The following is a 15,961-nucleotide window of genomic DNA, read 5'->3' as shown; positions in this document are numbered from 1 at the left end:
ACCAGATTTGATGATCTCATCGGAAGGTGGCTCGTGAATTACACACGAGGCCACGCGCGAGGAATAACTTTGGGAATGGGGGTGTACAGGAGAGTCAGGTTTCGATCCTGTGGAACTGTGGGTTATGGGCCCACCATGTGGGTTAAAGTAGGAAGAGCATTGGCATTTTGCACGGTCATGATAGCAAGGCATGTCAGCGAATAACCTGTCGGTTATGTCGGTAACAACGTCGGTACCAAGGGCGAGGGACGAAGAAAACCATTTTCCTGCTCGTTGAAACGAGGCAGACTAGTAGGCAAAGTTCTCGTCCATCGGCGGTTACCGGAATGTCATCAACAAAAGTAACAGGGTCTTACTGACAGAATTGTACACCGAGGTGTTTACATAAGCAGGGAATATTAAGGCTTAGATCATATAGATCACAAGAAAGGTTAAACCAAACAATGGAAAGGAAAATATGATTATCAGAGTAAACAGAACAATGGAAAGGAAAATGTGTTTAAGCACATATTTCAGGGATATATCCTTCCCAAGGACAAGCGGGGCATGATATCCGTGACAGGATATAATGTAGAAAACCCTCTAGGTAGGGGGAGAGAAATTTTCATGACATTACCCATACAACGGTGTTTGGATAATTGAGCAAGAAACAATTAGCATTGGGATAAGTGTTCTTGTTGAAAATCGGAGTAACACAGACATGCTTCGAGATAGCATTGACATGGTCTTCAAGCAAAGGTCGGACTTGGATACAAAAAGGATTCATCAGGAACAACATATAGAATAAGTCTTTCAATTTCCTCATGGAAGAATGGTTAACCTTGCTAAAAAGGAAATTATAACAAAAGGTCCTCTAGCTAGGGGTGCTGAGCAAAGACACCACCTTACCGGGTTATGTAGAGACCAATGTTATAACTCTTGGAAATATGTCCCAACCATCATATCTGACCGAGATTCAGATCTGATTGGTGTCAGGATACCTCAGACTCAGTATGCCTAAGAAGAAAAGGTGCGATACAGATTGACGAGATGACATTGTAAGATTCTCGGGAATTGAACTAGGGAAGCGAGTTCTGAAACAAGAGTTCATCATCAAATCAAGGAGAGGTGAGGAGGTGATTGATTGACTCAACGACAATCCATTGACATTTCCAAAAAGGATGGATTTCCACAACTATGTGAACAAGGAGATAACAATTGTCAGAACAAATGATATAATGATGTATGCTCGAGGAAAACAAACACAATTAAACATTGGTTGGAAGGTGCACCCGAAATATGGGATGGTTAGCATGGTCAATGTTTAGAATGGTGATTCATTAACCAATACACAAAGAATGAAACTATCATTCATTAACTTACAAGTAATAGGGTTGCTAGAAGTTTGGAATTTTACACCTCACAGTCCATTTGTCGATATTCCGGTTAGAAACAACACGGAGACAAAGAAATGAATGGAGATGGCGATAAGTATTACTATACCAAGAATTCTTAAGAGGTGGAGCAATCCTCACAACATCCTTGATATTAAAGGATGGTAATACTCCAAGGTTAAGAAGAACAAATGCTGGATACCAAGGATCTCAAGGTATAACACAAAACACAACAAATTTGTGTTGAACGGAAGGCAATAATGTGGTCGATGATAAGAAAATTCATCAAGGGCAAGGATGATATTTCTCATCATGAATTCAATTGATATCCAGGAAGGAGTCAAGATGTTGATGATGATCACGACAAATTTTGTCGAGAGGCTCCACGAAGATGTAATAGATCGGCGATGACATCAAGTCAAAGGAATGATGAAGCGAAAGGTTAATGGAACCAAGGGTACGACACAAACTCCAAAGCAAGCTTGCCGTCCAAAGCGAAATGATATGATGAGGAAAGATCGACGTAAGCTTAGCTCATCGTCAAAAAATTGTGCTCTGGGAAGAAGGACCAGGTAGCACAGTTAAAATCGGCACGACAAGGATATAGCCAAACAGGCTAGGAATGACGTGATTGAGTTCAAACTCGTAAGTAATGAAGGTTACCAAGAGTTGCTTAATCGCGATGCGGACTCGAGTCGGTTATCGGTGTCTTTGAGTGTTTAATAACTCAGAGCTCGTGAAAAATTGGAATCAATGAGAATGTAGCACTTGATGAAGAACTCATAAGAAGTTATGCAATTCCGTGATAATCTTGAGATAACAGGGGGTAATACTCGATGACAAATCAAAGTAGAGGTTGGACTGGGGTATTACTCTGCAGAAGACAAGTGCTTAAACTTGCACGAGAAATGGTATTTAAAGGAGAACATGGTCGGAAATTGTAACACCCCGGATGTAACTTTCCATATTTGTAACTCCAACTCTTGCCATTTTCGGCTATGTGTTATGATATTCCCTTCGTGGTCGGGTTTTGTCTTTCGTTTTGCATTTTGTTCATGTCATGCATCTCATATCATGTCATCATGTGCATTGCATTTGCATACGTGTTCGTCTCATGCATCCGAGCATTTTCCCCGTTGTCCGTTTTGCAATCCGGCACTCCCACCTCCTCCGGCGCACCCCTCTTGTTTCTTTTTGTGAGCGGGTGTTGAATGTTCTCGGAATGGACCGAGACTTGTCAAGTGGCCTTGGTATACCACCGGGAGACCACCGGTCAAGTTTCGTTCCATTTGGAGGTCGCTTGGTACTCCAATGGTTAACCGGGCATCCGCAAAGTCCATTTGTGTGTTGCAGAAAAACCCCTCTCTAAACAGCCCAAAACCCCTCTAAGTCATCTCCATGCTCTAGGTCGTTCGATCATGATCGTGTGGGCGAAAACCGCACTCCATTTGGAGTCTCCTAGCTCCCTCTACCTATAAATAAGTGTCTCTCCCGAAATCCTCCCGCAGTCCAAAACCCTAACCGGCTCCTCCGCGCCGCCGGACGTGTCCGCCCGGGGCCGGACACATCAGCGCCGCCGCCCCCAGCCACTCAGAGGGCGACACGTGTCGCCTCCGTACGCCGCGCCACTGCGGCCCGGGAAGCCCACGTCGGGCCCCCGCGGCCCACATCGCCTTCCCCGCCGCCCGTCTCCTCCAGCGCCGCCGCCCGCCGCCTCGCCTCCTCCGGCGCCCGCGCCGTCGCCGCGCCGGCGAGCTCACCGCCGCCGCATCGCCGCTGCCATCACCCGAGGCCGCCGCCGCGCCGTCCTCCTCCGCGCGCCCGCGCCCCCGTCCGGCCGTCCTCCTCCGAGTCTCCCTCGCCATCCTCCTCTCTTCCCCGCCGGCCGCCATCCTCTCCCTCGCCATCGTCTTCCCCTGTCGCCGGCGAGCTCGAAGCCGCTCGATCCGATCTGGATCCAGAGAGCCACGGTTGACTTTCTCCTCCCCCCCTTTTTTTCCAAGTCCTAGTAATTTTGACATTACATGCCCATGTTCATCGCATCATAACTCTCTCCATATAACTCCGTTTCACGCGTGTGATATATCAAAATGTTCGTCTCGGGATGTTATTTATTTTGTTTCATTGCATCATGTTCATTTGAGTCCATCTTGATGCCCAAATCTTTGGTGCAAGAGTGCTAGTTGCTGTTATCTGCTGTTACTTATCAGAACTTGTGGATTTGTTATTTTTGTTGCATTTAATCTGTGCATCTTATGGGCATGAGCTCTACATGTGTTTTGTTATATGCCATTCCATCTTTCCAGGGGTGTATGCCATGTATTTTTGTGATCTATGTGGTGACTAGCACAAGCATGCAAACTAGGCTTCGTGATGTTTCTGATTTCAGGGACAGTGATTTCTCCGAGTCTGAGACTGCTGTTATTTTGTTGCCATGTAAACTAGATGCTACAGAGAGATCCATGCTTATTTTGGTGATGTTCACTAAGGATGTTTTGTAGATATTATTGTAATTGATCCATTACTGCCCTTGTTTGCAATTATGGAGTGCCATAGCATGACTCAATCTTGCTCTACTTTTGCTATAAAATATTTCTGGCAGATTGTTAACATGATATTCAAATTTTCCAAGCTTGTTGTAGTTGTTTCATATATGCTATGTACTTGATCTTGCCATGGATATCTTCATAAACTTGTCATCTTGCTGTAGGTATGCTTGTTTTGTCATGAATTGCTTTGTAGTGAGTGCATCAAGCTCACCAAGATGGCTTCATATTATTGATTCTGTCATTCTCTGTTTTCTGCCAAGTCTGAAACCTGTTAACGAAACTTGCTATGTTTACATGGTTAGCATCATATCTTCTGATCCTTTTTGGCTTATGGTCAGTAAGGGACTTTTGTCATATGTATTTAGTATAATACTTCCATGCCTTGTTTTGCCATGTTAAATTCCTGTAGAATGTTGATTTTGTGCTATGAACATTGCTACCTGATGCTGTTTCAGGCATGTCCAGTAATTTCACTAAGTCTGTGAACCTGGTATCTTTTACACTTTTGCCATGCTTGTTTGAACCTGCTGTGGTGTGATCTAGCCGTAGCTCAGTGTTCATCTTTTGTCAAGCATCTCCTGTAGATTACTTCCATATGCTTTGTTGCTATGTTGGAGCGTTGTAGCATTGTTACTTGTTGCATTCTAAGTGCTATCATGTTGTTAATCGCAGATTCGTGTCATTCTTGTTTTGCTTGCCGTTTGCAAACCGTGCATCCGTTTCCGGTGATATTTATATCGATTTCGGTCGAAATCATCTCATCTTTCCAGTGGATGCTTGGTTTGCCAAGTTACTGCCTTGTTCATCATTTTCCTTCCGGAGCACGCATATGCATCGCATATCCCATCTCGCATATCATTCATGTTTTGCATCATGTTGCTTGTGCATTTCCCGTGATTGATTGTGGTTCCATTGCTTGTGTTCTTGTGTTGGGTAGAGCCGGGAGACGAGTTCGTGAACGAGGAACCTGTTGAGTACGCTTACGAGGATCAAGCTTTCGACAACTCTGAGAACCTTTCAGGCAAGATGACCACCCCTCGAAATCACTTCTATCTTTGCTTTGCTAGTTGTTCGTTCTATTGCCATGTTGCGCTACCTACCACTTGGTTATCAAGCCTCCCAAATTGCCATGAGCCTCTAACCTTTTTACCCTTCCTAGCAAACCGTTGTTTGGCTAAGTTACCGCTTTTGCTCGGCCCCTTCTTATAGCGTTGCTAGTTGCAGGTGAAGTTGAAGTTTGTTCCATGTTGGAACATGGATATGTTGAGATATCACAATATCTCTTATTTAATTAATGCATCTATATACTGGGTAAAGGGTGGAAGGCTCGGCCTTATGCCTGGTGTTTTGTTCCACTCTTGCCGCCCTAGTTTCTGTTATACCGGGATTATGTTCCTTGAGTTTGCGTTCCTTACGCGGTTGGGTGATTTATGGGACCCCCTTGACAGTTCGCCTTGAATAAAAATCCTCCAGCAAGGCCCAACTTTGGTTTTACCATTTGCCACCTAAGCCTTTTCCCCCGGGTTTTCGCGAGCCCGAGGGTCATCTTTATTTTAACCCCCGAGCCAGTGTTCCTCTGAGTGCTGGTCCAAACTAGAGCACCGTGCGGGACCGTCCCTTGGCAACTTGGGTTATGTTGGTACCTGTACGCTTCGCTTATCCGGTGTGCCCTGAAAACGAGATATGTGGAGCTCCTATCGGGATTTTTCGGCACATTCGGGCGGCTTTGCTGGTCTTGTTTTACCATTGTCGAAATGTCTTGTAAACCGGGATTCCGAGACTGATCGGGTCTTTCCGGGAGAAGGTTTATCCTTCGTTGACCGTGAGAGCTTATGATGGGCTAAGTTGGGACACCCCTGCAGGGTATTATCTTTCGAAAGCCGTGCCCGCGGTTATGAGGCAGATCGGAATTTGTTAATGTCCGGTTGTAGAGAACTTGTCACTTGACCCAATTAAAATACATCAACCGTGTGTGTATCCGTGATGGTCTCTTCTCGGCGGAGTTCGGGAAGTGAACACGGTTGAGTTATGAATGACGTAAGTAGGAGTTCAGGATCACTTCTTGGTCATTGCTAGATGACGACCGTTCCGTTGCTTCTCTTCTCGCTCTCTTTTGCGTATGTTAGCCACTATATATGCTTAGTGCCTGCTGCAGCTCCACCTCGTTACACCATCCTTTCCTATAAGCTTAAATAGTCTTGATCTCGCGGGTGTGATATTGCTGAGTCCTCGTGACTCACAGATTCTACCAAAATAGTTGCAGGTGCCGACGATGCCAGTGCAGATGATGGGATTGACCTCAAGTGGGAGTTCGATGAGGAACGTGGTCGTTACTATGTGTCTTTTCCTGATGATCAGTAGTGGAGCCCAGTTGGGACGATCGGGGATCTAGCATTTGGGGTATCGTATTTTCATTTGGATTTTGACCGTAGTCGGTCTATGTGTGGATGTTGGATGATGTATGAATTATATTTATGTATTGTGTGAAGTGGCGATTGTAAGCCAACTCTCATTATCCCATTCTTGTTCATTACATGGGATTGTGTGAAGATGACCCTTCTTGCGACAAAACCACAATGCGGTTATGCCTCTAAGTCGTGCCTTGACACGTGGGAGATATAGCCGCATCATGGGCGTTTCAGAAACCACGATCATAAACGATCGAACCACGGATACAAGATGAACTTATAACAAGGGGGTAATTATTTTTACGAGCAGCTTCCATGATAAGTTATACATCGTGTCCATGGGCATGAACGCAAGGTTCAAGGTCGAATCCCACTTCTTCAATGTATAATCTTCCATTCACTTCTCGCTTTGATGAAGGCATTAATGTTGGAAGTTTTACCTGGTGAAATACCAGATGAGTATGACTCGTGAAAACTTCTGAGTTCACACATATTAAGGAAGGCATAGGTTCAACCTATCAGGGTATCGTGGAAACATATACCACAAGCTTCAATAGTAAATACCACCAGCTTGAAAACAAAGCATGGTTGAGAAAACAGAGGATACAATTTACCCAAGGCTTTATATATCCGTGGAAAGACTCACAAGGTTATTTGAATATGAAGGACACTGTCAGATAATAATCCAACAAGAGGTCCGGTGGCCTACAACGGAGCTGATGTGAGTATCGGTACTCTATCAAAGGAAGTAGGAATGCAAGTGCATTGGATTATAGATACAACTGACTAACTCAAAGCTTAAATGCAAAGGAATTATGAATTCCAAGACAAGGGATCAGAAGGAAACGCTCTAATTAAGGATGGATAAGTTGAGTAGACTTAGGGGTACAACCGACGGCAATTCGGTTGGTCGAGAACCAGTTCATGTTTAGAATGACGTCTGATCTGGAAGGATGAATTCTAGGTTTTCGACTGAGGATTGCGAGCATTGACCACATATCAAATCAAAGGCTAAAAATGACGATGACAAGGGATACTAATCAATATTGCTAGACATATGGAATGCAACCATAATGCAAGCAGACAAGTATTTGCACAACAACAGCTTGCAGAGAATTACCGGAAGACCGGATAGTATATCAATGTACCTTGTGGATCATATGATCAACTAGTAATGAACAGTTCCTTGATAAGGGCGAAGAATTATTCGTAGGGGTATTCATGCGGCAAGGAACTGCGGGGTAGTAAGCATAAAGGATGCTTGCAACATCGGAGAGTATTTGAGGGCACCTTGTAATAACAAGGGCAACTGGGGATGAAGGTATGAACGACAAAATTATGTAGTTATCCATAAAGATTTATCGGTGGTAGGGATTGCAACGGCGAAGGGCACAAGGGTCTCGGGAAAACATCAGAGAGTGTCTTCAGAATCTTCTGGTGCAGCAGGCAATCATCTGGCTTGAAGGGGTTCTCCGGGAGGAAGTATTTTCGAGAACCTAAAGTTAGATTTTAGCAAAATCATTTAACCCGAATAGAAGAGAGTTCAGAGTCCCAGAGTAAAGGGTGAGGAATAAAAGATCCTACTACCACCCAATGGCAACGTGGGCCCGTAAGCCGCATAGCCATGTTAGTAAAAATTTCTCAATGACTAGACTCGACTTCGGCCAAGGAGTTGGAAAGGGGGATTCCTACAGGCAGTCGGCTCTGATACCAACTTGTGACGCCCCCGATTCAATCGTACACTAATCATACACGCAACGTGTACGATCAAGATCAGGGACTCACGGGAAGATATCACAACACAACTCTAAAAATAAAATAAGTCATACAAGCATCATAATACAAGCCAGGGGCCTCGAGGGCTCGAATACAAGTGCTCGATCATAGACGAGTCAGCGGAAGCAACAATATCTGAGTACAGACATAAGTTAAACAAGTTTCCATAAGATGGCTAGCACAAACTGGGATACAGATCGAAAGAGGCGCAGGCCTCCTGCCTGGGATCCTCCTAACTACTCCTGGTCGTCGTCAGCGGCCTGCACGTAGTAGTAGGAGTCGTCGTCGACGGTGGCGTCTGGCTCTTGGGCTCCAGCATCTGGTTGCGACAACCAGGTAGAAAGGAAAGGGGGAAAAGAGGGAGAAAAGCAACCGTGAGTACTCATCCAAAGTACTCGCAAGCAAGGAGCTACACTACATATGCATGGGTATATGTGTAAAGGGCCATATCGGTGGACTGAACTGTAGAATGCCAGAATTAGAGGGGGATAGCTAATCCGGTCGAAGACTACGCTTCTGGCCACCTCCATCTTGCAGCATGTAGAAGAGAGTAGATGGTAAGTTCACCAAGTAGCATCGCATAGCATAATCCTACCCGGCGATCCCCTCCTCGTCGCCCTGTTAGAGAGCGATCACCGGGTTGTATCTGGCACTTGGAAGGGTGTGTTTTATTAAGTATCCGGTTCTAGTTGTCATAAGGTCAAGGTACAACTCCGGGTCGTCCTTTTACCGAGGGACACGGCTATTCGAATAGATAAACTTCCCTGCAGAGGTGCACCACATAACCCAACACGCTTGATCCCATTTGGCCGGACACACTTTCCTGGGTCCTGCCCGTCCTCGGAAGATCAACACGTCGCAGCCCTACCTAGGCAAAACAGAGAGGTCAGCACGCCGGTCTAATCCTAAGCGCGTAGGGGTCTGGGCCCATCGCCCATTGCACACCTGCATGTTGCGTGGGCGGCCGGAAGCAGACCTAGCAAACTCCATTACAAAGGAAGTCAAGTTACGCGGTCCAATCTGGCGCGCGCCGCTCAGTCGCTGACGTCACGAAGGCTTCGGCTGATACCACGACGTCGAGTGCCCATAACTGTTCCCGCGTAGCTGGTTAGTGCGTATAGGCCAGTGGCCAGACTCAGATCAAATACCAAGAACTCGTTAAGCGTATTATTTTGAAGTAACCGCGGACGCTGACCAGGGCCAAGCCCACCTCTCACCTAGGTAGTCTCAACCTGCCCTGTCGCTCCGCCACAAAGATCCACCCAGAGGGCCGTCGGGACAAAGGTCCTTTGTAACGCCCCGAGACCGACGCTCTGATTGCCTTCCTTGTTTTGCGAATCATCGCTGTTTTATTTGTGTGTTGCATTCATCATCGCATCATTTGCATTGCGTCGGCACTTCGTTGCCGTCATGTTTTAAAAACTTGCATTCGTTCGTAGTTGCCGCGTTCCCCCCTTGTCTTCGTTGACCGGTCCGAGACCAACCGTGTTTTCGGTTCCCTCTTGTCAAACCAACTAACCTCTCTCGTCAGCCCGCGATCCCCTCCCGCGCGTCCGAAAGTTGTCCCGTACCCGACCCGGTTTGTTGTTACCGTTGGGTCCGGATCATCCCCTAACATCTACAAAACATCTCAGTTTTGTTATTTGGGGTCCCTAGCCTATTTTTCCGGGACCGTCCGATTTTGATCGTAGGACCGGATTAGCCCCTACCCTAATCCCCTACCTATATAAACAATCTAACCCTAGACCAACTCCCTCATTTTCGTCACCCCGCTGCCAATCCAGCTCCACCTCGGGATCCTCCCCGCCGTCACCTGCGCAACCACTTCTCTCCTCGTTTTCAGCCACCACCCGGTTCACCCCAGACTCCAGATCCATCCATCCGAATCGTTGGATTGAAATCCAACGTCCAGGAAGTGCCCCTGTAGCTCCCGCAGCCACAGCTTCCTCGATCCAATCTGGATCAGGAGAGGAGCACCCGTCCCGCTCCTCGTCACATCGTCGCCCGTCGCCGCCTCCCTCTGCAGCACCAGGCCGCCAAATACCCGTCGCCCAAGTGCCGAGGAGAGGAGCTCCTCCAGCAGCCGTCTTCGCCCGTAGCCGGCGTCCTCCGTGCCCAGCAGTTGCAGCCCCGCCGCCGGCTGACTGAACCAGCACCCCGCGCCAAGTTCGTCTTCTTGCTGCGCCGCCGCCCGGAGTTTTCTTCGCCGGAGGCCTTCGCCTCGTCTGCGGCGCCCGAGCACCGCCTGGAGCCCGACCTTGTGCGCCACCTCCTCGCCCCCTCGTCAGCCAGGAGCTCGAGCTCCTGCCTCGTTCCCCTCCGTCCTCGGCCGTCCTTCGCGTGCGGCAAGCCGCAACACCACCGGAGCTCCCTCCGCCGGCGAGCGCCACCGCCGAAGCTGCTTCGTCCCTTCGCCAAGTCCCGCTTCGCCGTCTCCCGCAAGTTCCAGGGCGCCGCTGCTCTGCCTCATCCTCGCCGGAGTCCAAGCCGCGCCTGCTGCCTCCCCTGCTTCGCGTCAAACCGCTCCAGCCCGCTCGCGTTGACCAAGCCAAGTGAGCGCCTCGGCCTAGCCTCCCGCGCAAGTCGGCCCAGCTCCCACTCCAGCCGCGGCCTGCCAGCTCCTTCACCAAGCCGGCCCATCTTCTCCTCTGGGCCCAATGTGAGCAGCGCACAAGTTCCAGCCCGATCTATTTTTTTCTGATCTGGACGATTTATCTAATTTCCAGAGAAACTGCATGTTTACAGCAAAACCCTCCATGTTCATGCTTTAATAACTCCACAACCATGCATCGGATTAAAATGTTTCAAACATGTAAAATACTTAGAATTTTGTGTAGATTAATAATATGCCACTTTCATCCCATGATAAAATGTTTAAGTTGCTGTTTACATTTATTTTGCATAAATAACATGCTAAAATGATTTAATTCATTACTAATTAACCGTAACTCGAATTTAGATAAACTATATATGTAACTTGCTTGGAAAAATGCATAGATTAACATGGTGCCCTTTATTTTGCTGTTTAACAATATTAAAATTGCGTTTATGGCAGAACAGTACCAAATCTAAATTATGGACATGAGGATTTTTCGGAAATTGTTGTTTGTTGTTCCGGCCTCATTTAAATTGCCTAAAATAGGTAGTTTCCTTATGCTTCACCTCTTGCCTTGGTTAACAACATTTAATATTGTTGGGTACATAAACAAGAGCGAACTAAATAACTGGAATGTGGTGTTTCGTCAATTTGCTACTCGTTGCATATTGAGCTCCACTTAATTTGTAGTGTTGTTTGTTGCACTTTGCCATGCCATGCCTCATTAAACCGGACATGCATCATACTTGATTGTGCATCATGCCATGTTTCTGTGATGGTTGTTTACTATGTTGTTTGTTTCTTTCCGGGTCGCTTCTCTCGTTAGCTTCGGTTTCGTTCCGGGGTTGTGAGGATTCGTTCGACTACACCCGTTTGTCTTCTTCATGGACTCGTTCTTCTTCCTTGCGGGATCTCAGGCAAGATGACCATACCCTCGAAATCACTTCTATCTTTGCTTTGCTAGTTGTTCGCTCTATCACTATGCCGCGCTACCTACCACTTGCTATATCATGCCTCCCATACTGCCATGTCAGCCTCTAACCTTTTCACCCGTCCTAGCAAACCGTTGTTTGGCTATGTTACCGCTTTTGCTCAGCCCCTCTTATAGCGTTGCTAGTTGCAGGAGAAGATGAAGATTGCTCCATGTTGGATTATGTTTATGTTGGGATATCACAATATCTCTTATTTTATTAATGCATCTATATACTTGGTAAAGGGTGGAAGGCTCGGCCTTATGCCTGGTGTTTTGTTCCACTCTTGCCGCCCTAGTTTCCGTCATACCGGTGTTATGTTCCTTGATTTTGCGTTCCTTACGCGGTTGGGTGATTTATGGGACCCCCTTGACAGTTCGCTTTGAATAAAACTCCTCCAGCAAGGCCCAACCTTGGTTTTACCATTCGCCTACCTAAGCCTTTTTCCCTTGGGTTCTACAGACTCAAGGGTCATCTTTATTTACCCCCCGGGCCAGTTCTCCTTCGAGTGCTGGTCCAAACCGAGTGATGTCCGGCGCCCCCTGGGCAACTAGGGTCTATGCCAACCCGACGTCTGGCTCATCCGGTGTGCCCTGAGAACGAGATATGTGCAGCTCCTATCGGGATTTGTCGGCACAGCGGGCGGCTTTGCTGGTCTTGTTTTACCATTGTCGAAATGTCTTGCAAACCGGGATTCCGAGACTGATCGGGTCTTCCCGGGAGAAGGTTTATCCTTCGTTGACCGTGAGAGCTTATAATGGGCTAAGTTGGGACACCCCTGCAGGGTATTATCTTTCGGAAGCTGTGCCCGTGGTTATGAGGCAGATGGGAATTTGTTAATATCCGGTTGTAGAGAACTTGACACTTGACCTTAATTAAAACGCATCAACCGCGTGTGTAGCCGTGATGGTCTCTTCTCGGCGGAGTCCGGGAAGTGAACACGGTTTCTGGGTTATGTCTGACGTAGGTAGGAGTTCAGGATCACTTCTTGATCATTACTAGTTGACGACCGTTCCGTTGCTCCTCTTCTCGCTCTTATTTGCGTATGTTAGCCACCATATATTCTTAGTGCCTGCTGCAGCTCCACCTCATTACACCATCCTTTCCTATAAGCTTAAATAGCCTTGATCTCGCGGGTGTGAGATTGCTGAGTCCTCGTGACTCACAGATACTTCCAAACAGCTGCAGGTGCCGATGATACCAGTGCAGGTGACGCAACCGAGCTCAAGTGGGAGCTCGATGAAGATCTTGTTCGTTGTGTTGTTTCTTTTCATGTTGATCAGTAGTGGAGCCCAGTTGGGACGATCAGGGATCTAGCAGTTGGGTTGTCTTCTTTTATTTTGGTTCCGTAGTCGGACCTATGTGTGTATCTTGAATGATGTATGATTTATTTATGTATTGTGTGAAGTGGCGAGTGTAAGCCAACTCTTTATCCCATTCTTGTTCATTACATGGGATTGTGTGAAGATGACCCTTCTTGCGACAAAACCACAATGCGGTTATGCCTCTAAGTCATGCCTCGACACTTGGGAGATATAGCCGCATCGTGGGCGTTACAAGTTGGTAATCAGAGCCATCCCCGACTTAGGAGCCCCCTGCTTGATCGAATCGCTGGCGTTGTTGAGTCTAGAACAAAAATGTTTTGAGTCTTAGGATTATATATATCGAAGAGTAGGATTCATTTTACTCCTCAGTCCCTTCGTCGCTCTGGTGAGGTCTCCTGAAGTTGAAGTTTTGACTCTTCTCTCCTCAAATTTCACTAAAAATTTTTTTAGGATCACGCGGGTATCTTGGAATTGTTCCGATGGTTTTGTGACGAGAACATTGTTCTTGGTGCCTCCTGACATTTAGGGGTTGTGGCAGTGTCCCGGGGAGTTGAGCTCCGAGGTGTTGTCGTCACAATTTTATCGTTGCAGTTCTGGAATACCTGAGTTTCGCCGACATCGAAATCTCTTTTATACAGTTGTTGGTGAGATCACCTCGACGCCACCCAGTACTGGGGCGGGAGTTCGGGAGTATTGCCATAACTAGTATAACGGATGCTTTTCAAAGGTTGAGGTAAACGATTTCCGGAGTTTTCTTGGTTATGTGTTGACGGATGGATACAGCTGGATCTAGGTATTGTTAGTTTGGGTGATATATATTTTGTGTCCCCTGTATCCCCAACACCTGATTGCATAACCAGAAAGTTTCGGGAGTTTATAAGTGGGAATTCAAGTAGCTCCTAGGATATCTTTCTGACAGATGCATGATATGAGATTGGGGTTCGACGTCTAGTGGTCCGCCTTTCCACGGTTGGTTTTACAGTGGTCTTGTAGTGTCTTAAAGAGTCCTTGGCTATGCCGACTCGGGGACGCTTCGTATGTCATGTGCACTGCCTTGTACATGATGGTGCTGTACGATCGAGCCCGTGTGGGCCCCACCACGAAAACTTCGGACGAAATCTCTATCATATGTTTGTTCCGGCTTATTCTGCAAGCCAATCCTTTGTTTTGTTTTGTTTTGTGGTATTCGAGTTGCTTCGAAGTCAAATGTTGAATCCATACCTTTCCTAAACGGTGTTCTCATATTGCTATGTGAATACTAATCCTTCTTGATCATCGAGGTCGTCATGGTAATTTCTTTTCCAACCGGCGTGCTTCTCTTCAAGTGGATCCGATCTTTTCAACATCCGCAAGATCAACTCTAAGTTTTCTCAACGGTGTTTATTCCATCTGCCCCAAGTTGCCTTTGTTTTTCTCACCCTCCCACCCTTCTTCCTTCAAGGAATCAGATTGCTTAATCTAGTATCCATTTTTATTCACGTGAAGTACCTTCATTCTTTTCAATCAATGTTCTTACCCGGTGGTTCTCATGAAGATGTTCTTCAAGTTTATCATTCTTCATGCTTTTTCTTCTCCGGTGGACTAATTTCAAGCCTTCAATGTTGGTCACATTCCTTTCCTTGTTTCAAATGCTTTCTCATGCCGGTATATCTCTTAATCATTCCTCGCTTGCTATTCAATTGTTCCGGAGTGCTGAAGATATCTCTGAAGATTCATGTTTCCACTCTGCATCAATTCTAACTATTTTGAGGTTGTTATCTCATTCAAGCTATTTAATTCAACCGGCGCAATCTTTCTTTTAATCATTCAACGGTGTTTCTTTTGAGTGGGCCCTAACCCACAAGTTTTTTCCCAGGATCTTACCTGACTCTTCTAATTCTTTTCGGAGTTATTCTCGAATTCATGGCAAAGTTTGACGTAAGAATGGGTTATCATCAGTCATATGTCTTTCTCCAAGATCTTTCAAATTCTTTCATCGTTGGTTCATCATTTCTATTATCCATTGTTCCGGAGTATCTCAATAATTTTGGTTGTATTTCTCGTCGTCATTCTCGGGTTTTGAAGACCGAAGAAGAGTTCCTCTTAAATCCTTACCCGTTCTTCCAAAGATTCATGGTTCTTGCTTCATGCCATCCTCTCATAATTGTTTTTGATTGTGAGAATTCTTTTCACCCATCCGGAGCACTTCAGGAGTCTTTTCAGTTTGATTCTCCGAAGGCCATCATTTCAGAAGATTTCTTCGTTCTAAGTTTTCAGCCTCGTTCTCCAATTATTCTAAATTGATGTCTCTCCGTTCATCTCCATATTCTTCTGGTGCATTGTTCAAGTATTCTCTAATCAGCTCGTGATCTCTTCGTTCTCGTGTATCAAATTCCCTCGAGTATTTTTGCGCGTTCTTTAATTCTACCGGGGTTTCGTCCTCTTTTCTTCAATTGTTTTCAATTCTTACGATGGTTCGTTCAAGAGTTCTCTTCCTTCGTTATCATATAGATTCATTCGTTCTTTCCAATCCTACCGACGATTCGTTGAAGACCTTATTCAAATTTACGCTATATCCCTCTTAATCCTTTCTACGAGAATAAGTAGTATGCCAAATCTGTTGCTTGTCATCAATCTAAATTGGTGAAGGATACGCATAATGTAATTCTTATTCTTGTTTCCTCCAAGTGATTAATTCCTTCTTCCGGAGTTCATTCACGATATCAAATTTTCGGTTCCAAGTTGTTCATCTTTTCTTTCTGGAGCTCCAAGTTATTTCAATTATATCTTTTCAAAGCTTCATCAAATCATTGCAAGGCTTCTCCCGGAGTTCTTTTCAACTTTCCCTTTCGTTTGATCATTCTTTTATTATCGGAGTTCTTCATGGAGGATCAACATGGTGGCTCATCAAGGATTCGTTTCATTCTTCAATTGTTCTTCAAGATTTCTCTCGGAATTAAGGTCCGTCAAGCTATACTCTAAAA

Source organism: Aegilops tauschii, chromosome 2 (assembly GCF_002575655.3).
Source record: "Aegilops tauschii subsp. strangulata cultivar AL8/78 chromosome 2, Aet v6.0, whole genome shotgun sequence".
Lineage (NCBI taxonomy): Eukaryota > Viridiplantae > Streptophyta > Magnoliopsida > Poales > Poaceae > Aegilops > Aegilops tauschii.
Note: the sequence above shows the minus strand (reverse complement) of the source record.